The sequence below is a fragment of the Macaca fascicularis genome, chromosome 2, assembly GCF_037993035.2.
Source record: "Macaca fascicularis isolate 582-1 chromosome 2, T2T-MFA8v1.1".
Lineage (NCBI taxonomy): Eukaryota > Metazoa > Chordata > Mammalia > Primates > Cercopithecidae > Macaca > Macaca fascicularis.
In genome coordinates this window covers 181,871,948-181,898,235 of record NC_088376.1, presented here as the reverse complement: position 1 = coordinate 181,898,235, position 26,288 = coordinate 181,871,948, and the positions used below count along the sequence as shown (strand labels likewise).

Genomic DNA, 26,288 nt, shown 5'->3' with positions numbered 1-26,288 from the left:
AAAAATGATAAATGAAAACATTCCAAATCTCCTCTTCTAGCTACTTTGAAATATACAATATTGTTAACTATAGTCCGCCTATTCTGCAACAAACACCAGAACTTATTCCTCCTGTTTAACTGTAACTTCATACCTGTTGAGCACTCTCTCTCCATCTCCCTCCACCCACCCATGAACATGCCCACTGATGTTCTAGGTGTCTCATAGTCATGTAATGGTCTCTGCAGTGAAATGAAAAATAAAGTAAACTTGTTTGGGACCATGAAATAATTCCGTGTCTTGGTATTATCTATGTGCCAAAAATTAGAGATAACTACACACTTATCAGAAAAAACACTTGAAAACCGATAGCCCCATTTTTTATGCATTTTCAGAGCTATATAACCTCTACCCAGAAAGCCATAGGAATATGAAGAGTCAAGGAAGTTATGTTTGTAATTTCATTATTACTCAAGTGGATATGAGTTATATTTCCTCCTTGTCAGTATAAGATGTCATAAGTATGGAGGTGTGTATCCGGACATAGATTTTTCTCCATGCCTCCTCTGCTGGAAAAGGCAGTTTCCTGTCCATGCAGTCTTTTGATCTCCACTTGGCTGCATAAGAATGGGTCTTGGGCCTCGAACACCTTCTTACCCAGATATAAAAAATCCTCACAGCTCAAGCTGGGCTATATCTGTCCTCTGCAGGGAGGATACAGGGTCCTTCTTTCTGCAGCACTAGAGGAGCGCATGTGGCCAATAGCCCTGTGTTGGCTGCCAGGAGGGACCTGTGGGACATGGGGGACCAGTGCCCACTACCGAAGCTGATCTCGCTCTCTTTGTATGAGGAAAGTGTGGTTCCATCTAGTACTTGGCTGTATTGCGTTTTTGTGTTTTTCTTGGTGACTCTGACACCAAGGTGCAGTGGGCAAAGGTGTTAGACTTTTACTTAATGGTGACAGGCAACCCATGCCACTTGTTTATAAAATCCTCATAGTAGGGACTTTCTCTTACTCTCTATGTTGTGTTTCGCTGTGTTAGAAGGAGCTCGATTCCAGCATCTTTGAACATGATCCACAAGAAGTTGTTTAAAAACGGTGAGAAGTGAAGGCCCATTAGTTTCCTGACTTTCTAATGCCTAATGATATGAGGCTGAGCAATTTATTTATGCTTGTCTGGGTGCTTTAATTTTTTTCAGAAGGAAGGTATTAAAAAAGATTTTGAGAGCTAATACAAGCGTAATACTCTACTTGGGAATGTTTATGAATCATCCCTCTATAAATACAAACATTATATCATAAAAGACAATACTTGCTGTGTTGCATAAAATAATAAAATGTCTTGAAATCAGTAAAATTTATTATCTGTAAATGTTTTCCTAAAAATAAGGTGCTCAGCACAACTGTAATGGTGGCCATATGATTTTGTTACTGTGAATTTTGTTAGTGAACACTTCAAAACATTCTGGGATCAGAATTTCATCACAAATGATCTCATATCCTCTCCTCTATTTCTAGAAGTGGGACACATGTGTGTGGCTGTGTTAGGGTCCATGATGCAGTACTGTCAGCACATGAGACAGTCTGAGAGTTCATAGTTTTACTAAAATGTGATTATCCTTTAGAAAAAGATGGGGAAGAGAACATAGTATTCAGTTTTACCACTGACCTTGTTAAACAGCAAAACACCTCTACATTAGAACTTTAAGTTCCCTCATGAGCTCATAAACTCCTTCTAAGATGTGGCAATTGTTCTGCGAAGCATATTATGAAACTTTCCAGGGCAAAGTAGTAAAGATATTTCAATAAGTCAACATCATTAGACATTTCTAGTTGGAAAAATAATTGAAAAAGTCAAGCCCCACATTGCCAGACTTTACACATGGACTTAAACCCTTGTGCCAATGTCAGAGCTATTTACTGAAGCTGTGGAATGAAACAATGAAACATATTCCATATTAGAGATGCAACGAATCATCTATGTGTGCCTAATCATAAAAATTCTAAATATGATGAAATGCAAATTCTAATCCAAAACACAAAAGCGCTATATTTAAAACTACCTTGTCTGATGTATGTTTTAATGTACAATCATTTCATGCAGCAATTCTCAATAAAACATAGTATTGAGTAGTAATAGATTAGACAAATAATAAAATACATATTTTCTATCCCCAAAGAATTTGCCAAGATTTTTTAAAATTTTACGCAAATTGCATTTATAATAAATTCTAAAACACTTTTAGACTAAGTGCCATATTTTGGTGGGGAAAAAAATCTTTCAGGGAAAAAAGTCTTCCAGCTTGCAATAAATCTTTTGTGAATCAATAAATGAAGGAATAAAACCTAAAACTGAAACCTAAAAAATCTGAAATTTAAAAATAAAAAAATTGAATTTTTATATTTGTTCAACTAGTTTAAAAAGCAGATGTTATAATAACTTATTAATATGTCTCATAACTTTCCTTAGTCTCCCTCTAGAAGCTGCGGAAGAGCTGAAACCAGGGAAGGCAGGGCACACGCAGAAGCAAGAGGCGGTGGAGAACCACATGCAGAAAGCCACAGTGTGGAGTCCAAGAAAGTTTCCAAAACCAAGGATGGGAAACAGATACTGTGTTCCAATCTAGAATAATTCTAGATTGCTGGAATTGCTAGAGAGTTCAGTGATGAGCAATCCTGATTCACTGTATCTGGAGGATTTTGGTTGGCAACCCAAATGAAGGGATAATGATGAGTTAGGAATTTTTGTAGTAACCCCCAATGTATTACAGTTTCCACTATTCAAACAATAGCACATTAGTCCAGAAGGGACCCTAGAATTCCTCCATGTAGTTAAACTGTTAATTTAACATGTAAATGCACCAGAACTCAGAGAGTCTGGTCAAAAGAAAGCTAAGACTAGAGCCCTGCCTCAGGAGCCTGTTCACTGCTCTTTCCATAATGACAACTGTGATTTCATGTCCATCTACACAGCAAGAAATGAAGAGTGGCTTCCACACATTACCAGTTATACATTGATGTGGTTTGACTGTGTCCCTACCCAAATCTCATCTTGAATTGTAGCTCCCATAATCTCCACATGTCATGGGAGGGACCCAGTGGGGGGTAATTGAATCATGGGGGTGGATCTTTCCTGTGCTCTTCACATGACAGGGAATAAGTCTCACAAGATCTGATGGTTTTATAAAGAGGAGTTCCCCTGCACAAGCGCTCTTTGCCTGTCACCATGTAAGATGTGACTTTGTTCCTTCTTCACTTTCTACCATGATTGTGAGGCCTCCCCAGTCATGTGGAACTGCGAGTCCATTAAACCTCTTTCCGTTACAAATTACCCAGTCTGGGGTATGTCTTTATTACAATGTGAGAATAGACTAATACATACATCTCTTCTTGTCTGTCCACAACCTATTCAGGTTCTCTGATGCCTATAAGTCTTTCTTTGTACTGTAGAGTCAGCATTTCCAAATGACCAAAGGTATTGTCATCCACATCTCCTTTTACCATCGCCTGCACTGTAATGCATCTTTTCCTTAAAAAGGAAGCACAGCAGCACAGTAAGCTGAATGGAGAACTCTAACTGCATTAAATACCACCAAGCACTGGCCAGGGTCCACCAGCCAGCCACATACCATCCCTTCCAGGACCTGCAATTTTCTGTTACCCTCTGATCACATTCATAGCGGACCTTCACCTTACCCAGTCATGGTTCTATTGCAGAAAGAAGTAAGCTACCCTAATTAAAGAAGCTCCCATAAGAGCATTGAGAATATATAAGTGTTCCTTGGTAGTATGACCACTTTATATAATTTACCACCAAAGCATACTCTACCCTGAAAAGTGTTTCATGACATCAGCAAAATGTACACCTAAAATGAATGAATCTTAAGATAAAGTTCTTTTAAGGCATATTTAAAAAAATTTACTCTAACATGCCCCAGGCCACTAATGCCAAGTTCAATATAATACTTAGAAGTTTTTCCAGATGAATTCATGCTTAAAGTCATTACAGATAATTTGAAAATTAAATGGAAATGTAATTTAATCTCATATTTGTGTTTCTCTCTCTCTCTCCCCATTCCTCTCTGACTCCTCTCTGGCACCTCTTCCTCTTGCTTCTGTGGACCAGACAACCTCAAGATTATAAAACTATTTAGTGATTACAAACACTCAATAAAAGCAGCTTTTTTAATGAAGAACTTTACCCTTAACCAGATAGCTACAGTTGAGTTAATAACAAATTAAGTTGAGTTGCAAATAATTATACATATGTTAGACACATTTAAAAAAATTTTACGACCACTTTGGGTATTGTTTAAAAAAATTATTTACTACATAAATTTTCAAAAGGATAGGTAACCAAAAAAACAAAACAAAACAAAAAAAATCACTCATAATCCCGAAATTTAGATATACATCCCAATACTCTGAAGACCTTCCTCTGTAGGTATCATACATATTGTTTAAAAGCATACTTTTAAAATTTTAACATATCATCTATTTTTTTCTGTCATTAAATATTTGTATTAGTCAGGGTTCTCCAGAGAGACAGAGCTCTTGAATTGCAGCTTCCACAATTCTCACATGTCATGGAAGGGACCCAGTGGGAGGTAATTGAATCATGGGGGCAGACCTTTCCTGTGCTCTTCTCGCGATAGTGAATAAGTCTCATGAGATCTGAAGGTTTTAAAAAGGGGAGTTCCCCCACACAAGCTCTCTTTGCCTGATGTCATGTAAGATGTGTAGATTTAGACAGATGTAGTAAGATATATAGATATAGACAGATGATATAAATACACACACACACACACACACACACACACACGAGAAGAGATTAGGGAAATTGGCTCATACGATCATGGAGGTTGGGAAGCCTCATGACAGGTCATCTGCCAGCTGGAGACCCTGAGATGTTTGTAGCATGGCTCAGTCCAAGTCCCAAAGCCTCAGACCAGAAAAGCCAAATGTCTGAGAACCCAGGGAGTTGTGAGTGTAAGTACCACAGTTCTAAGGTCAGAGAGGTCAGAGTTCTGATGTCCTTATTGGCAGGAGCTCCAGGAGAGAGAAAGGGGGAATTCACCGTTCCTCTGCCTTTTTGGTCTATCTGATCCCCCGGTAAATTGAAAGTTGCCTGTCCACATTAAGGATGGATCTTTCCCACTCAGTTCACCAACTCACATGCCCATCTTCTCTGGAAACAGCATCACAGGCACACCCAGAAGTAATGCTTTATCAGTTCTTCAGATATTCCTTAATCCAATCAGGTCGACATCTAAAGTAAACCCTCAAACATTCTTCCATAGCCTTTTTGATACTTACATGATACCTCATTACACAGATAATATTATCTTAAATCTAACATGTTTTATTATAAGAAACAACACTGCATTGAATATCCTTATATCTTTGTCACTGTATCTTTCCACGTACTTTTCATTATTTCCTTAGGAAAAGATAGTGGAAGAATGATGGTTGGATCAATGGTTATTCAAACTCTGAATGCTTCTCATATATATTGCCAAGTTACAATCCAGAAAGGTGTACCAATTTATAACCTACCCCAGCCTTCATAAATGATCCATAGCTCTGAAAACCCACTGTAAGTTTACAAATGATAAAGAAAAAATTATGAAAACATTTAGAAGGCCCTTATAAGTACTATTTCAATTAAAATATACAGAATATAATTTATGGACCTAAACTTTTTTATAAGATCGTAAGATTTATTTTTACAAAACTGGCTACTTACGTAAGGTCCCAAAAAGACAGACCTAAGACCTTTAGTAGGTTTTCTATGTTTAAAAAATAAAAAAGTTAAGCAAAGCACATATTGCATTCAGCGTTTCAAATTGAACATGTTTAGAGATTGCTATAGTTCACAGTATATCCCAGAATCAACATGAATGTATTGTGCATGCGTGTGTGTGTGTATGTTTGTGTGTGTGTTTATGTAACAGGGAGTTAGATTGTCATATTCATTCCCTTTGATTATATCCCTTGCCAGTTGGCTAAGCTTAAGAAATTCTGAACACAGCTGTTGCCAGAATTCTACCCCCACAACCTGGCTGACAGCTTTATCAACAACCCTGGAGGGAGAACAGTCTCCAGCCCGTCCTCCCATCTCTGTAGTGCCAACTGCAGCCCGAATGTTTGGGCTTCAATGGTAAACAGAAGCAGACAAGCCCCAAAGATCTAAAGTGAGCAGATATTTGTTTTGCTAGCAACAAAAACAAATAAGTAAATACATAAAAAGCAAGCTGTGACATTCAGAATGTGCACGCCCTTTTAATGCACTGAAGATTTAAGCAATTAGCAATTTAAATTTAGCAATGATACTTAATGAATATTGTATTCAAAATATCAATAATCACATTGGAAAATAAAATCACTTTCATTAAACAAATATTACCTTTCAACTGTCTAGAAGGCAAATCATAACACAAAGAATAAGACAATTAACAGAGCAATGGCTTAGGTAACATATGTCAAATCCTTCTTCACCTGCATAGATAATCAAAGCCAATTCGGACAGAACACTAGAGAAAGGCCCTGTAAAGAAAATTGATGCAAACTTATCATTATTCTTTAACTGTTCTTGTTAAATGAAGTCATACTAGTAGTTCCAAATTGCCCCACAAGTTTCTCTGTTAATCTCCCATCAATTACCCAAAAATGTTGGTTGGAGGTGACAGCAAGGGAGTTATATCAGCTAAGTCCTCCAAGGAGTTTGCTTAACAGTTGCAGGCTTGGCAGTTTCACTCCAGGGACAGGACTGTTCTAGAGTCGAGGCTGGTCCAGAAAGATGGAACTAGCTGCTCAGAGGGGCAAGCTAGAAAGTAGTAAAATGTTATTTACCTTTTGGTTATTTAATAATGAGACACTTAAAAATAGATACCCATTAGGGTAACAATGGTTTTTTAATGGAAAATAGAAAGTGTTGGCAAGGAGGTGGAGAAATTGTAATTCTTGCATATCGCTAGTGGGAGTGTAAAATGACACAGCCACTGAAACATTATAATGGCTCCTCAGAAAGTTAAACATAGAATTACCACATGATTCAGCAATTCTACTTCTGAATATATTCGCCAACTATTGAAAACAAGGACTTAGATATTTTTGTACACCGAAGTTCATAGCAACATTATTCACAGTAGCCAAAAGCCTGGAAACCCAAATGTCTATCAATAGATGAATGGATAAACAAATTGTGGTATGTATACACAATGGAATATTAATGAGCCTTTAAATGAAATGACATCATAATACATGCTACAACACGAATGAACCTTGCAAACAGTATGCTAAGTGAAATAAGCCAAACATAAAAGGACAAATTGTACGATTCCACTAAGTGAGGTACCTGGGATAGGCAAATTCATGAAGACAGAAAGGAGATTGGTGGTTACCAGTGGCTAGGAGGAAGGGAGACGGGGAGTTACTGTTTAATGAGGACAGTGTTTCTGTCTGGGATAGTGAAAACCTTCAATAGATGGATAGTGGCGATGAGTGCACAAGAATGCAAGTAAGCTTAATGCCACTGATTCGTACACTTTAAATGGCTAAATGGTAAATTTTATGTCATGTATATTTTACCACAATAAAACAATAGAAAAAATAATCCATTGAATACTTAAAGAACCTGATCAAAATTTCTGTCTTTTATTCTTCTCTATAAATTGTATGTGGACAATTTTTTACCAACAACAAAAAAGCTAAGAATAGAAATAAGTAGATCTTAGACAAACACATGTACTTGGAACCATTTTGTTTATTTGCTGTATTTTATTATTGCCTGATCTGACACAAAGGGTCAGACTCACACAAATCAATATTATAGCCAGTGTCAAGCTTTCATCATGATGTAAAAGAGTCAGGTAATCCAGTAAAAGATTCAGGTTCCAGAAAAGCAGAGAGAAGTTGGGGACATTGAGAGCAGTTCCCTAGCTCCTTTCGGTTCTTGACAGACATCAACTCTCCGGCCCAGAGTGAAAGATGAGGTCCCCGGTGGAGGTTTTGTGGTGATATCTCCTACCATAAGGGAGCATTTTATGAAACATCTCTGTGTTATAACCCAGCTTTCATGTCATTTTTTCAAGGATATCCTGCTAAGAGCATTCTACAGAAAAGACCCTTCGGCTAGCGTATTTCATTAGTGTATTTACCTGGAGTCCAGAATCACATTGACTAGGCACCTGCCTTCTTTCCCCCGTTCCACTTGGAGCATCCCCCAGATAGTCAGGGGGAAACTGAGTCACAGTTCAACTGCATTATTTTTTTCACCTTGTTATAGACTAAAAGTTTATGTCCTCCCAAAATTCATATATTGAAGCCCTATCCCCAGTATGATGAATTTGGACGTGAAGCCTTGGGAAGTAGTTTCTTCCCAAGGTTTAAATGTAGTCATGAGGGTGAGGCTCCCATGATGAGATTGGTGTCCCTATACAAATAGGGAGAGAGACCACAGTGAGTTCCGTCTCCACCATGTGGGGATACAGCAAGAAGGTGGCAACCTGAGAGCTAGTAAGGGGCCTTCACCACGCACTGAATCTGCTGGCACCTCGATCGTGGAATTCCTAGCCTCCAGAACTGTGAGAAATAAACTTCTCTGGTTTAAGTCACTCAGTCCACAGCATTTCGTTATAGCAGCCCAAGCTGACTGTTCAATGTCTAATCACTTGGATTGAATAAGTAAACAAAATATATATGCATGTACTTGTCTTTAGAAATAATCATTTAATATAGAAACCTGGGATATTTCCATGGGAGCTTTCTACTCCCCAAAGTTCACTGTCTAGACCTCCATACCAGGAACTCTCCTCCACAAATGCATCAAAATCACCTGGTAAAGGTGAGGAGGAAAAGGCAAAGCGTCCTTTGGATGGGTCCCCAAGTCCTTGTACAACTCAACAAGGTGTCAGATGTAAGGAGCTATAAGCAATGAAAACCTAATGTTGAAGGAAAATTGCTTTCACAAATTAGACTTCAGGCCAAAAGGAAATTGAGCGATGGATGCATCATTGCCTCAGGACTCTCCAAGGTCTACTCAGCTTATTTCATCTTTTATGTTCTCTGTTGCTGACCTTCCACAGCAAAGTTCTCATTCTCCACCTTTTTTTTTTTTTTTTTTTTTTTTTTTTTTTGGACTACAGGATTTAGACAGTTCTTTGTATCCCAGGTCAACTTTGCCTTTGACAAGAACATAAATTGCTCTTTGCTCCCAAATCCTTGATTTGGCCTCAGTCAATTCCACCCAGGCCCAGCTGTCAGGACCTGAGGAGGCTGCACCAGGACACGTTTCCCACAGATCCAGGAGGCAAGGCTGTGGGGAGAAAACCCCAAAATGCTAGGATTAGTGGCAGCAGCAGGAGCCACCCCAACCTGATCACCACACGGAAGACTTTGTCCTTTCACCGTCACTCACCCAGAGGACAGGGTTTCTCTCTGCCCTGTACCTGCCACCCAAAAGAGCAGTAACAGGGAGAGGCATAGGCCCTAGTACCTTTAAACTCTCCTCAAAGTTTCCCGATGGGGGTGGTGAGTCTGAACTCCACCGTCACTAGCTAGAATTCTTAGCTTAACAGTGGTGCCAGGAAGTCACGGGAATGGAACCAAAGCTGGTGCCTCAGTTGTGAGCATATGGTGTCTCTAATTAATCCCACCTGGCTTCATACGATCATCTAAGCAGAAATGCTTCTGGCGTTATTTGAACCACAGAATTCTGCTGGTAGCTACAGAACGCTTTCTTCAGAGCATGCAGCGATCGATGCAAGCAGACAGAATAATTTCTTCTTACAGATGTGCACACTGGACAGGAGACATCGTCTGAGTGAAATACTACCAGAAACATCATCCATAAGCACTTTAAAAACCCTTGTAAATAGTACCAAATGCAATTTTAAAAACTTTAGAAATTATGGCGGTTTAAATATGAATGGCATTTTACAGCTTACAAAGAATTTCCACCCATCTTCCCACTTGAAAAGAAAATAGGAAGTAACTGTCATGCAACCCCAATATAAAAACAGCATAAGAAAACATAAGCCTGGTTGTATAGGCTTCGCAGAAATTCATAATGTTAGATAATTAATACATGGGAAGAAAATGATTTGCTTTAAGTCACAGACTGTTTCCAAGAGCGTCTATGTTATGATGACAGCTGTTCTTCATAATCTTTACATTTCTGGCTCTGAAGAAAGCAAAATAATATTTTCACCTCATTTATATGCATCAGAGAAGTGCAAGGAAACATTCCAATGAAACTCACTGTGGCAAAAAATCTATTTAATTGCAGCAATATATTTGATATGGGCTCTGGACACAAGGCAAACCCCCAAAGCTGGAAATGATAACTGATGTTTTCGCCAAAGTTTGCCAGTGGCTGGTGACCATCACTTGCCTAATCGTGAGTGGCTGTCTCTTAGTGGTGGTTTCGTGTATGTGTGTGTGTGTGTGTGTGTGTGTGTGTGTGTGTGCGCGCGCGTATCCTGCCAGAATTCTCTGGGTGGTCTGTGGAATATCTAGAATTTATGGTTGGCCTTTCCCATGGACAGTTAGGCAAACACTTCAAATGCTATTTATGGCTGCTTGGATGAGGCGTGGTACCTGGTTTAGTCTCTCCAAAATCAAATAAAATGCCAAGGATGCCATTAGATCCTGGTTACTATTAGCATAACTCCTTCATGAGTAAGGGAAGAAATTGCCAACACAGACAACATATCCTTTAGATCCACAACAAGAAAGAATCATCTTTTGCCACTCCAAGAACACAAGAGGAAAGGAGAAATGTAGATTCTATCCTTGTAAGCCCGCAGATATCTTCTCTTTACTGCTGAGAGTATCATACCCTGTTCATTCTAATATATGTTAAATCACTTTGCACTGTAGTTCTCTAAATTTTGAATATCAATAAGAATTTCAAAGCAAAAAAAAAACTACCATTGAAAAGGAAATCTTTCCCCATTATAAAATGATTATTCAAATTTGATACCAAGACATCATCTCTTCAAGTTAAAAAATGTAATGCACTTGGAAGAGTAATACATAAAGTATTTGACATTATTTACACTTAGTACAAATGAAAGTTCTGAAAATTGATTTAATTTGGGAAGAAGAAAGACTCAAAATACTAATCTCCCCAATAAATAATAGGAGAATAAATAAGAAGATAAACAATTAGCTGAGATCAAGTTTCAATATCAACTTTATATTCACCTCTGTGAAGAGGATGATGTGCAGTCTCAACTTGTTTGGTGGTACGGTACGGTTCATCTGGGTTCAGGGATTTCTATTGTTCTTTTTTTTTTTTTTGAGATGGAGTTTCACTCTTATCATCCAGGCTGGAGTGCAATGGCACAATCTCAGCTCACTGCAACCAACCTTTACCTCCCAGGTACAAGCAATTCTCTTGCCTCAGTTTCCCGAGTAGCTGGGATCACAGGCATGCAACACCACACCCGGCTAATTTTTGTATTTTCAGTAGAGATGGGGTTTCGCCGTGTTGGCCAGACTAGTCTCGAACTCCTGACCTCAAGTGATCTGCCAACCTCGGCATCCCAAAGTGCTGGGATTACAGGTGTGAGCCACCATGCCCAGCCAGATTTCTGCTGTTCTTGATTGCATCTTTTAAACAATGGATTCATTCATTCATTCGTTCAACACTTATTAAAGATCCACATCTTCAATATGTAATCTTCAGATGCCAGGCACTGTTATTGATGCTGGGGATATACCCGCAAACAAAATAAGCAAACTATCTGGTTTTATGGAGCTTTTGGTGCACTATAGTCTTAATATGATTAAATAAAATACTAGGGATATACTGACATTCGAATATGTGAAGCCATCACCTTGAGTGCACTTATAACTCAATACGAACACTTAGTACACAACTGTGAATCTCACTTTGATCAGCAACTCTCCTTTCCTAGGAACTGAGGCAAGACGACAACATCTCCAGTGACAACATCAAAGACTTGAGTCCACTCCTGTGTGTGTTTTGGCCTTTTCTATTCAAGCTTACTCTGTTTTGGACTGCACTGTCATATCATCAATCTCCATTCCCCTCCTCTGGAGAGCTATTCTTCTTCACAGAAGAGCTACAACAGGCCAATAGCAGGGTCCCCCCACCAGCCACTTCTGATCTGCGCAGGTCCTCAAAGCCTTCCTCTCTTATCCCATTTCATCACATGAGTTTGTCTTGCATGTTCTTAAACATCCCTAGCAATGCGGAACTACCTTCTTGAGTCCACAATCTGATTGCTGAGTGAAAAACAATCCCTGTCCTTTTTGTCGGTGGTACTGTTACCTCCTCAGGCCACCTCCCTTTTATTCAGAGGTAGAAACTAGTTTCTGCAACATTATAAAATTATTCCTCTGGGTTAAATATACCTTCCTCAACTCATCTCCTAAAAAGCTTTCTAAAACTACCCTGGAGATTCTGATTCAACAGGTTTCAGGCAGGACCCATAGAGCTTTATCTTTTTTTTTTTTTAATACCACAGGGCATTCAGATGTTCATCTAAGTTTGACAGTATTGCCCAGAGAGCTAATCAGTCAAAATATACCTAACATATCTTACATAGTGACCTCAACTTCCCCTCACATGCATCTCCTGCTTACTTCCTCAGTTCCTCTCCAGATATGTCACCTCCTTCCCATATTTCAACCTAAACATTTGTACTTGTGACCACACTTGGTTGCATCATTCAGTATCTCTCCATCGCCATCTCTTTTATATTCCTAGGTGATCTTAGCCTAGGCACTGCTTCCATTTGGCTCTTTTCATACTTCATTTCTAATCTATCAAGATTAGATTCTTGCCAATATTGTCTAGACTAGGCTTGACTTTTCGGTCATTTAAAATAAGCACTGAGGCAAAAATAATAATAATAATAATCTAGAAATCAAAGGATTATTCTACTGCCCCTATAACTTCCATTCAAAACAATTATACAGAATACTCTAGGTTGGGCCCGGCCTGGGTCTGACTGGGGCGTGGGCACCCATGGACCATCTTGAGTTCCTGGGAAAGGGCAGTGAAAGAGGAAGAAGTTGTAAGAGAGAGTATCCAGCTAGGGAGGGTTAGAAAGTCCCCATCTCCTACCATCAATCTCAAACCAGTACTGATCAGATAAAGCCGTGGGGCAGCAAGAGGGAAGGAAGGGTGATAGCAGCAGGAGCGAAAGAAGATGGTGGGACACCTACCAGTGTGTTTGGTGGATTGTGGCACTGAGTATACAAAACTGGAACATGTTGCAAGTATAGAACAATAGTTTATTATCCCTTGATGTATTGCTTTCAAGAATTCAGCAAAAGTAGGCAATTAATCTCAAAAGTGGGTCATAAAGAAAGCCAATGTCGTAGACTTCTTCTTTGGGGATGATGTAACAGGAAAAAGCCACATATACCATGAAGTGGTGAACCCACCATGGTTTAGCTGAAGACTGTTGAAAGAAAGGTTTGGAGTAAGTCATCTTTAAACACTTAAAGCAGAACATGAAGGTCATTACTTTCTTTTGACTAAACTTCGACTGAATGCTCCAGCAAACAGAATATGCTGCCGAAATAGTATTTGAGTTCTTTGATATTCCAGGCTTATACACAGCCATGCAGGCTATTCTTGCATTAGCAGCATCCTGAGCATCAAAACAAATAAGAAAACCGACATTGACTGGTATGGGAAGAGATAGTAAAGATGGTGGCACTCCTGTCCCACCTCCAACTGAAGGATATGGGGTTGGCAACTGCCATAAGCACATTCCAATCATAGGGCAAGCATCACATATTTCATTCAGTAACTGTTCAGAGGCTGAGAAGTAGAAATTCCTTCAGAGCAATCCCTGGAAACAGTTACAGCAGTAAAGGAGTGCTATAGTCATGTCTGCCCAGATTTAGTAAAAGAATTTAACAAGTATGACACAGATAGGCCAAGTGGATTAAACAGTACACTGGAATCAGGGCAATCTCAAAGAAAGAATTTTCCATTGACGTTGGTTATGAGAGATCTTTGTGACTTGAAATCTTTTTTCACCCAGAATTTGCTAATCATGACTTCACACAACTACCTAAGAGGTAGCAGAGGAAGCAAGTCAGAATGATCAGAATAATCATTCTGGGCAGGGTGGCTCACGCCTGTAATCCCAGCACTTTGGGAGGTCAAGGCAGGCAGATCACTTGAGGTCAGGAGTTTGAGGACAACCTGGCCAATATGGTGAAACCCCACCTCTACTGAAAATACAAAAATTAAATGGGCGTGGTGATGCACACCTGTAATTCCAGATACTCGGGTCACTGAGGCATGAGAATTTCTTGAACCAGGAGGTGGAGGTTACAGTGAGCAGAGATGGTATCACTGCACTCTAGCCTGGGTGACAGAGCAAGACTCTGTTTAAAAAAAAAAGAATTATTAGAGCTGAGCTGATATCAGAGTTTTCTCTGCAAGAATATTAACCTTACTGAACTGGATATGCAAGGACTTTGAGTGTTGTTTTTATATTTTGAAGGAAAAAAGTGACCAAGATAAATTTTTTTAAGTAGCCTCATACACACACAACATGAATGTATTTAATGTCACTTAAATATATGCTTAAAATAGTTAAAATAATCAACTTTATGCAATGTATTTGCTTAACAATTTAAAAGATAAATAACTGCATTTTTTAAGTAGCCCTATGACACTTAGCAATACTCATTCATGAGACAAGGAATCCCAGTAATTATGAATTTCTACCATCCTCCCCACAAAAACAATTTGGTTTTTGTTACAAGTGCTTTTAGAACTAAGAAGTTAATATCTTAGATAAAGTCTACTCATATTCTTTTTCTTGTTAAAAAAAAAAAAAAGTAAAGGCAAGATTGTTGGACCAATTATACTTCATGTGCTAAAAAAGCAGTATTCATAACATTTCAGTATTACCACACTATTTAGCCTCCTCATGTTGAGATTTCCTTCCAGTTCACATGTCTAAGCAGGTATCTCAGACCCAGTGTGTGAGGGGCAGTCAGAGAAGCTGGTGCTGTGTGTGCAAACAATTGTCTACTTCTGAGGAAGAAGATGTTGACCTCTCTTATTAACGCTCCTATGGCAGGAATGACTGACAGTGCCAGGGCTCATATCTCTATTAGCTGATTTGGGGTGGTTTTAATGGACTTGTTTCCTCTCTGCTCTTTAATGATAAACACCAAGCTGGCAACATTTATGGGCAAATATTTTTACAATAATTCAGAAAGGATCATTAGTATTGTTCAATTGTTGCAATAACATGAAATGTATTTGAGAAAGATGTATGCAGATTTTGGTGGGACTTTCATGAAAACATTAGTTCCCAAAAGTAATTTGTTATTTCTATTTTTTTCCCAATAAAGAGGCTGAAACATTGAATAACTTTAAATGTCTAGGGCTCTCATGGTAAGTTTCAGTTCTAACAGATTTAGAGACACATCTTATGCAATCTCTGTACTCTCGGTTCTCCAGTTGCTTTTGAAAAGAATTGAAGTGCTCCTGGGTGCTGCTCTTTAGTAAGAGAGTTTTGATGGAGTCTCACCTTCTTACCTGTTCTTCTGACTCCATCAGGCAAACCATAGCGTTTATGGTCAACAGTCTATGCCCCAGAAATGTTGGGAGCAATAGGAAGATCTACAATGACTATGAGTCATTCATCCACTTTACAGCAAACCTTCATCACTGTCCTTGATTTTTTCATGTTTTTTGTTTGTAATACTGAAAAGCATAAGGAGGCCAGTAGCTGTTTCCATTAAGCAAGCAAGCACTGGCTAAGTATATGCTCTGCACCCAGCATTGTGCCAAAGGGATATAAGCTTAAAACATGGCACTATTCTCAAGAAAATTGCAACACAGTTGAAGGGCAGGACATGCACACAGAAACTTTTAGGGGAAGAAGTGGGCATCAGGAAAAATAAGGTGTGTTGTCTCCTGACTTAGTGAATTGTGTGGTTGCACACCTATGTCTCAGCCAAATTTGTTTGCTCCTGATGTTGGCCACATTGACTCCAGGTTCTCCTTGATTCTAACTCTTAGCTAATTAAAGAGAAATATTTTGTCCCTGTTGCTTTCAAAGCATCATGCTCCTCTACTGGATGCTCCCACAACCTGAGAGGTCATATACTCCATCTCCACCTACATTATACTAGGATGCAACAAACGATGATTTTTGCTAGTACAGATATAGTTCTGTACAGGTTCCACCGTGGCTGTGACTGAAGGCCATAGGAGGAACCCAGGAGGTTTAAGTTAGAGGCAAATCTAAGTAAGACACCACATGATGTATGCAAATCACCACTTACTACTAACGATGACCTACGGTTCTTAGTGATCATGGTATTTCCCCTGCCAGGTAAGAATGACCTATAGTCCTTAGTCCATGTTCATGCATCTTGACTCTTCTGGCCTTCAGATTGATTTCTCCTCAATCCTCAATGCAAATTACCCCACATGAGCTCATTTCATTATCCTTCCCAAAAAAAATGTCCATTGTTGAATGATAGCTGAGAAGTTTATATTGGAATCCCCACTATGACATAAAAATTCAGGAACTGACACAAGCAGACCACTCCATCCATTCAACCTTATTCTCTTTTACTATCTATAGTGGCTTGATAGTGTTCTGCCAAAAGATACATCCAAGTCCTAACCCCTGGCACCAGTGAATGTGGTCTTATTTGTAAACAGGGTCTTTACAGATGTCATTAAATCAAGTATCTCTGGGGAAGACCATCCTGGATTCAGGATGGGCCTTAAATTCAATGATCAATGTCCTTAAAAGAGAAATGGAAGAAGGACTAAAGACACAGAGACCCAAGGGAGAAGGCCATGTGAAGATGGGGGCAGAGATGGGAAGGATGCATCTACAAGCCAGGGAACACCAAAGAGTGCAGACAGCCACCTGAAGATGGAACCAGAAGGAACCAGCCCTGCCAACACCTTCATTACAGGACTTCTAGCCTCTGGAACTGTGAGAGAATATATTTATAGTAATTGGTTATAGCAGCCTTAGGAAACAAATACACTAGCTAACAGTCAGTTCATTGTCCCTAAAATATAACATCCTCTTTCCCACCCCCATACCTTTGCTTACCAATTCCCCCACCCAGAATGCAACATCCTTCACCTTTTCTCTCATACCTCTTAACCTTCAGTCCGCTCTCTCAAATTCTACTTATCCCAAGCAATTTTCCCCAACTGATCCTAACCACCTATATTCTTAACTGTTTATCTTGATATATATCACACACTGTTTTCCCTTACTATGTAAGGTTCTGTGTTTCCTTAAAGAAATGGAAAGTTCCATGAGTACAGATTCTGATGCTGTGCCTATACAACGTTAAACTGGTAAGCGCTTGATGAAGATATATTTAATTACTGTACATCATTTGGTAACCCAAGAAAATGGGCTTCACAGGCTGGTAAATAACAGCCGCAGCCCCACTGATGTTAACAATTAAATCTCAGGGATCTCTATACATCTATTGTAGCTCAATTACAATGGGATGAAGAAGGTCCCATGTCATTCCCCTGAAGTGCTGCTCAAGGCTGAAACTCCACCCTGAAAGCTGTAACTGTCACCCTGTCATTGTTTTTGTTAAATTAAAGGGGACCCACAGGACGTTCTCACAGCAAGACCGTATAGTGTTACAGTAATTAGTGATATTGAAGATCATTGATGTATTTTGGTCACAGAGGTCTGAGGCTGCTGACGCCAGATTGTAATTTAAAAAAAAAATTAATAGTAAAATAAAATGAATGAAAATGACTCAAGAGAAATGTTCAAATCTTGCTTTGTGATCCAAGCACGAATAAATGATTTTTCTCTGAGTGAAATGGCCTTGAGTAGATATTTTCAAATTATCTTTCCTTTTATTCTTTCTTTCATTCCATCTGGCAGCTTTAGAAAAACCTTCTTATTTTCATACTTTCTTGACTACACATTTTCAGGACTCTCAAGTAGAAAATAATGAATCAACTCCCTGTGAAAGGTACACGACCTGAGATCTTCAAGGCCAAAGCTGATCTAGAGTGAAGTTATCAACCAGCTATCAGAGACATTGTTAGGACGTAATACGCAGTGGACACTTCTCCCTCTGGCCTCTCTTGTTGATAGAATATGAGTTGTGAGATGATGAACTGGGTGGGATTGGGAGGATACTGTAGAAGACACCTTATTGAGACTTCCAAATCATCATGGAAGTTTCCGTCTCTGAGTTGGTCTCAAGCCAGGGCATTGCCTGCCTGCCATGGTGGAGTGGAATTTATGTGGTCGACAGAATTGTTTAAGATTTCCCAAGTCTGCCGGGCGCGGTGGCTCAAGCCTGTAATCCCAGCACTTTGGGAGGCCGAGACGGGCGGATCACGAGGTCAGGAGTTCGAGACCATCCTGGCTAACACGGTGAAACCCCGTCTCTACTAAAAAATACAAAAAACTAGCCGGGCGAGGTGGCGGGCGCCTGTAGTCCCGGCTACTCGGGAGGCTGAGGCAGGAGAATGGTGTAAAAACCCGGGAGGCAGAGCTTGCAGTGAGCTGAGATCCGGCCACTGCACTCCAGCCTGGGCGACACAGCGAGACTCCGTCTCAAAAAAAAAAAAAAAAAAAAGATTTCCCGAGTCAACAAGTCACTACCTCCCCTAACTTATCTCAGGATCCCAAGGAGAATGGACCCTAGGTCCTGGTAAAGGTAACTAATGATACCCTTTCACGTATCACCAAGCCTAGCTAGGCAGAGATTTCAAACCCGGGCTCCATGTGTCCTACAGAAAAGGCTTTGCACTCCATTAGCCCACTCCCACTAGCCACCCACCACACGCCACACCCCTGGAGCTAAAGAGCTGCCACAGTGATCTCACCTATTCACCAGGACAGCAGTTCTTCAAAGTACAGATTTTCCTTCTCCTCTTTATACTTGGTCAGGATGCGTTCCTAGAGAAAAATTAAACCTCAAGAGACATATTCCTTCCCTATCTTTCCCTTCTTCCCTCATTCTCTCTCCTCTCTCTCTCTCTTTCTCTCTCTCACACGCACACACACACACAAGTGCATCTGGAGAGCCAAATGTGGCTCATTCTTTCCTTTTCTGTAATGTACATGTCTTCAGTAGGTTACCAAGTATCAAAAAACTTGAAAAGCTTTCCTAATATACTGGGGAGGAAAACAAAACCAAGCACTGGTCTCTTTGTGTGTAGATGTTTGTGATATCCAAGGCCCTGTTGCTGACCCTGTGGGTTGGCACAGCACTCACACATACAGAGCAGGTGGGATAGTGACTGGCATAAGTGCTGCCTGCCACCACCTTGTTGGGTCTTCCAGGCTTCGTGGCGAGCCATCTCTCAGAGGCCGACAGTCTTTTTCTGAAATCTGGTCTGTATTGTCAACACTCTGGGTCTGCAAATAGTTTTGTACATTCCAGAAAAAGTAATTCTCAATCTGGGCTAGACATTAGACTCACCTGGAAAATTTTATTAAATAGCTGATGCCTGGGCCTCACCCTAAAGATTCTGGTTTAATTAGCCAGGAGTTGTTCTCCTGGATCAGGGGATTAAAAGTTTCCCAGGTGGCTATAATGTATGACGTAGATTAAGTGAGCCTGGGAGTGGGGGTGGTAGGAAGTGGGTCAGAGTTCAAATGGCACAGCCTTGATGTAAATTCATATTTGCAAATAGATTTGAGAGGAAAATTAGATGCTAATTCCTCTCACAGTCAGTATCGTAACCCTGCTTCTGCTCCCTATTACAACTATTTCCCTTTCAACTACAGGTTAAAACAAATATTAAAAATTTTGTCATAAACAGTATTGTTAGCTAAGCAAAGATTTCACACCAAGGCTTTACATGTCCCACAGGAAGGACTCTACAATTTACGAGCCCACTCCCACTGGCCACCCACCCCACCACCTGCCATAACCACTGGAGTTAGAAAACTGCTGCCGCGACCTCACCCACTCACCAAAACAGCAGTGCTTCCGGCTACTGACCATTCTCCTTCCACTTACTGTCTCTGTAGGAAGATGTACATGTTGGCATTGCATTAGAGAGTGAGGAGAAAAAATTTTACCGTCCTAAGTGAACTCAGAATGTGTTCATCATATCACCTCACCCTGCATTCACTCATTTTCCTCCAAACCCAAAGCAGGAAGAAGAGTTCTACCTTTCCTGTCTTGTGTAGCCATCGGCTATCTTAATTAGAAGAAAGTATAGATGATTAACTAGAAGGCATTATTCTATTAAAAAAAAAAGAAGCAAATTATTTCTCCAAAAATTACTAGTAAATAACACCCTTACGTGACATACTGTCATAACCCTGTTCAAATGAGGACAAGGCCAGTTTATCAGATTTTCCTCTGACTCATAAAATTCTCCACTCCTCCAGAGCCTACAATTTAATTACAGAGAGAAACTATAAACTACCCTACCCTGTAGAGTGCAGGAGAAAAAATTAGCCATCATCTTTATTTATGAGTATTCTAAACAAAGAAGTTGGCAAATGTGGATACAGTCGATGTCTCCCAGGCCACACCAACCAGGGGGTAAAAATAGGGTCACCATGTGTTTTAAGCAGGATTTTCTGGCTTTGTTCTCCAGCTACTCTGCCAAAACTTTAGTCCCCTCTTAGAAAACTCTCAAAGAATTCTGGGAGAGGGGTGCTGGAACTGATGCTTGTGTTTGCCATGGGTTTCTGTGCTTTTCATCTGTCCTGCTCAAGTTCCTGGAGGAGATAGTGCCTGTCTCAGAGGAATCCAAAGTTGTGAGCTACACCAGCACCACCTGCTAGAGATGACAGCACAGCTGCCCATGTTAAGAGTGCCACGGTCACACTCCAAAGGCACAGTCTTCACTCCTGGATCAGCTGCTGTTACAGAGCTGGTGATGGCTTCAGCGATCCGGAGAGGCTCTCGAAGAATGGCTGTTCCTCACCTGACCCTTTCTTGCAGTCCCCTTGCCCTGAGACTTAGGCAACTCCATGGAGTATGGGCCAGAGAACAATATGGTTGAAAGGCATCTGCTCTATTTAAAAGCATTCCTCTCCTCTGGATGTGGTCCATTCTTCCAGAATCAAGCATGTTTGCCTTCATTTTCACTTATGAAATTTTTTACTGGAGACTCTTCAAGTTCACCAATTCCTCTGGCCCCACTCCTAGTCTTCTGGATGTATTCATTCATTCAAGGACTATGCTAGACACTAAGTGAGGACACAACAATGGCCTAGAAAGACAATTTCCTCCTCATAGACCAAGGTCAATGAGCAAGTTCCCAAGTGGGTAGTTCAGCACGCTGTGTGCATGCAGAGGACAAATGCTTCCTCCTAATATTAGTGTAGTCAGGGAAAGGATCTCAGAAGAAAGAAATGACCTAGAAACTGAAACTTGATGAAGAATCAAAAGCTAAAGAAACGAGAGAGAGAGAGAGTGGGAGTTAAGGGAGGAGAGAAAATTCCAGACATAAATAACATGCACAAAGCCTCAGAGGTCAGGTAGAGCATATCAAATACCACAGATAACCCCAGAATACTCACTTTCATCAGACATTTTAACTTTCTGCACTAACTTCTTGTAACCACAAAGGGAGAAAAAATGACTGATTGAGCTTGATCTCCTCAGTTTGTCTTTGAGAAAATGTTAATTCAGTGGGGACAGGCCCTGAAGGCAAAATCAGATGAAAATAGAATTGCCAGATAAAATACAGAATGCCCAGTTAAAATAGAATTTTAGATAAATAGTGATAATTGTATGGTAAAAATATGTCTCAGATATGGCATGGGATATACTTATACTAAAAAGTATTTGCTTTTTATCTGGAATTCTAATTTAACTGGGCATATTGTATTTTTATTTGCTAAATCTGGCAGCCCAAGATCATGAATATGACCACAAACTTGGTCACTTCTCACTGGAAAATCAATTGGAAAAAGAAGAGATAAGATTACAAGAGCAGACATCAATGGTAAAAACATAAAAATGCGACTCAAAAAAAAAAAAAAAAAAGGACTACAACAGGCCAGCCAACTTTCTTGTCTGAATTCTAAATAACTGAAACCCATGGAGAATGCTCTACAATAGAAAGTAGTGGGTTCATTGCCAGAAGCACTTCATAAGAGCAGGATTACAGAGGAAGGACCCCTAAGACTGAGTCCCCAAGTCACTAGTAATCATCTGCTTGGTTAATGAACCTGATACCAATAGAAAAAAAATACCTGTAGTCATCAAACAATAGGGACAGTTACTCCTGAACCTGTGGTCACATAAAGCCAAGGTATTGACTACATCAGGTTCTTAAGAATTCTGTAGGGTGGAAGGATGTCTAAATGCTGCATGTTTGTCTCATTGTAATATAGCCCCGGGCCCTTGTCACATGGGCCAGTCTCAACATGTGGGCCTCAGAAGAAAGTGGATGAGAATCAGCACATCCACTAGAAAGAGGAAAATTCATGGCAGCAAGAAACAAACCAACAAAACAGATCAGCAGTGGAAAGAGGAAAGATTTGCTGCTTTCTTAGTCTTGATCTGAAGACCAGTAGTATTTGATAAGAAAATTAAATGGAAAGGAGGGTAGTCATAAATAAAAATGTCATAGATAAAGTTATGGGACTTCGGTGTGTTTAATGTCTCCATATGGCGGCCTTTAGGTATATGTGTGTGTGTGTCTGGTGTGTGTGCATGTGTATTTGTGTGTGTGTGTCTGGTGTGTGCGTATGTGTGTTTGTGTGTGTGTGTGTGTGTGAGAGAGAGAGAGAGAGACAGAAACAAAGAGAGAGAGGGAGAGAAAGAGAGAGACAGAGAGAAAGAATGAGAAGGAGAGACTGCTTAAGAGATGACTGTGATGGACACAAGAAAAAGATCAAAAAATAATATTTTTATTCTGTTTCAAACTTCCATAAAATTGTTGAGCTTAAGTGGAAACAAACTAAGACTGAGGACAGATGAGAACAAAACCAATAACTTTCACAGGACTGTAGTGAACACCAGATGTTGAAAGAAAAGTTTTACCAAACCAAACATCTGCTTTCTACTCTGAGAGACAAGAGTGATTAAAAAAAAAAAAAAAAAAGAGAAAAAAGGACACAAAACCAAGAAGAATTTGAGATGACCAAGTGAAAACATTCAGCTCCAGACTTCAAATCAGGAGGCACTATCAGGAACCATTGTTCATTCATTCCTCACACCCAAGTCCTCTGTCTCAGATTCCTGTGTTTCCACAAGAACCCATTGGTCTCAGTTCTTTACATTCAATTCCGTTCTGAAATTATGGTTTCAAACCATTTGAAACTGAAATGCCTAGAAATTCCCTGGGAGTTCATCCAGGCTGCTGTAATAAGACATCTTAGACTGGGCAACTTATAGACAACAGAAATTTATTGCTCACAGTTCTGGAGGCTGGGAAATCCAAGATCAAGATGCTAGCAGATTCAGTGTCTGGTGAGAGCTTGTTCCTTATAGATGGTACCTTCTTCTGTTTCCCCATATAGCTGGAGGTGCAAACAAGTTCCCTCACCTCTTTTATAAGGGCACTAATCCCATTAGTAAAGGGTGCAGCCCTCATGAACTAATCACTTCCCAGATGCCCCACCTCTTGATATTATTGCATTAGGTATCAATAATATCAATATCAATAAATGGGGATTAGGTATCAATACATGAAATTTGGGGGAATATAAACATTCAGGCTACAGTACCACCTTCCATTCCTTATCCCCTTAAATCTACCCTCCCTGCAATAAACCCAAGTGTACTCATTCCTAATTACAAGATGGAGACTGGCCTTTCTTTCCAGTAGTAAGCAGAGCAGCATTAGGCCATGCAAGTTGATCTTCCCACACAGTTCTTTACATCATACTAACAGAAAAAAATAGGTTTTGCTCATGAGGGTCATACGGAGTCAAAATATTTTACCATTAAAATGTAGGAGTTTTATGAAGACATTAAAAATGTAATGCAAAAAAAAGAAAGTTAAGCTTTGCCTGTATAAAATAATGTACAATAGAGGTAAGCTATATTAAAAATTATCTCAGATGGATGCTACAATGGAATAGCCTAATAATCCAAAGCTGCTGTGCTTTCAGATCCAATCATCTGTTGCAAAGTGAACATGACCCTTAAAACAGGTAGTTATTTTCTGTGCATTTTTTAAAAAATAGTTTTATCTTCCGCCACAAGGTAAGGACCCCCTCTCTCATCACTCCCATTCAACACAGTATTGGAAGTTCTGGCCAGGGCAATCAGGCAAGAAAAAGAAATAAATGGTATTCAAATAGGAAGAGAGGAAGTCAAATTGTCTCTGTTTGCAGATGGCATCATTGTAAATTTAGAAAACCCCATCATCTCAGCCCAAAATCTCCTTAAGTTGATAAGCAACTTCAGCAAAGTCTCAGGATACAAAATCAATGTGCAAAATACACAAGCATTCCTATACACCAATAATAGACAGAGAGTCAAATCATGAGCAAATGCCCATTCACAATTGCTACAAAGAGTATAAAATACCTAGGAATACAACTTCCAAGGGATGTGAAGGACTTTTTCAGGGAGAACTACAAACCACTGCTCAAGGAAATAAAAGAGAACACAAACAAATGGAAAAACATTCCATGCTCATGGATAGGAAGAATCAATATCATGAAAGTGGCCATACTGCCAAAGTAATTTATAGATTCAATGCTATCCCTGTCAAGCTACCATTGGCTTTCTTCACAGAATTAGAAAAAAATTCTTTAAATTTCATATGGAACCAAAAAGAGCCCGCATAGCCAAGATAATCCTAAGCAAAAAGAACAATGCTGGAGGCATCACGTTACCTAATTTCGAACTATACCACAAGACTACAGTAACCAAAACAGCATGGTTCTGGTAGCAAAACAGATATGTAGACCAATGGAACAGAACAGAGGCCTCAGAAATAACACCACACATCCACGACCATCTGATCTTTGACAAACCTGATAAAAACAAGAAGTGGGGAAAGGATTCCTTATTTAATAAATGGTGTTGGGAAAACTGGCTAGCCATATGCAGAAAACTGAAACTGGGCCCCCTTCCTTACACCTTATACAAAAATTAACTCAAGATGGATTAAAGACTTAAATGTAAGACCTAAAACCAGAAAAACCCTAGAAGAAAACCTAGGCAATACCATACAGGACATAGGCATGGGCAAAGACTTCATGACTAAAACACCAAAAGCAATGGCAATAACAGCCAAAATGACAAAATGGGATTTAATTAAACTAAAGAGCTTCTGCACAGCAAAAGAAACTATCATCAGAGTGAACAGGCAACATACAGAATGGGAGAAAATTTTTGCAATCTGTCCATCTGACAAAGGGCTAACATCCAGAATCTACAAAGAACTTAAACAAATGTACATGATAAAAACCAACTATCTCACCAAAAAGTGGGTGAAGGACATGACCAGACATTTCTCAAAAAAAGACATTTATGTAGCCAACAAATATATGAAAAAAAGCCCATCATCACTGGTCATTAGAGAAATGCAAATCAAAACCACAATGGAGATACCATCTCAAGCCAGTTGGAATGGCAATCATTAAAAAGTCAGGAAACAACAGATGCTGGAGAGGATGTGGAAAAATAGGAACACTTTTACACCATTAGTGGGAGTGTAAATTATTTCAACCATTGTGGAAGATAGTGTGGCCATTCTTCAAGGATCTAGAACCAGAAATACCATTTGACCCAGCAATCCCATTACTGGGTATATACTCAAACGATTATAAATCATTCTACTATAAAGACAAATGCACACGTATGTTTATTGCGGCATTGTTCACAACAGCAAAGATTTGGAACCAACCCAAATGCCTATCAATGACAGACTGGATAAAGAAAATGTAGCTCATATACACCATGGAATACTACGCAGCCATAAAAAGGTTGAGTTCATTTCTCATTCATAAGTGGGCGTTGAACAATGAAAACACATGGACACCCGGAGGGGAACATCACACACCGGGACCTGTCAGGGGGTGGGGTACTAGGGGAGGGATAGCATTAGGAGAAATACCTAATGATGGGTTGATGGGTGCAGCAAACCACCATGGCATGTGTATACCTATGTAACAAACCTGCACATTCTGCACATGTATCCAAGAACTTAAAGTATAAAAAGAAAGAAAGAAGGAAGGAAGGAAGGAAGGAAGGAAGGAAGGAAGGAAGGAAGGAAGGAAGGAAGGAAGGGAGGGAGGGAGGGAGGGAGGGAGGGAGGGAGGGAGGGAGGGAAGGGAAGGAAGGAAGGAAGGAAGGAAGGAAGGAAGGAAGGAAGGAAGGAAGGAAGGAAGGAAGGAAGGAAGGAGTT

General features: G+C 39.8%; 1 pseudogene; it reads left to right on the top strand.

Moving 5' to 3' along the window:
• Positions 1-13,510: 13,510 nt before the first annotated feature.
• Positions 13,511-20,975, top strand: LOC107128850 (actin-related protein 3C pseudogene; annotated as a pseudogene).
• Positions 20,976-26,288: the final 5,313 nt, after the last annotated feature.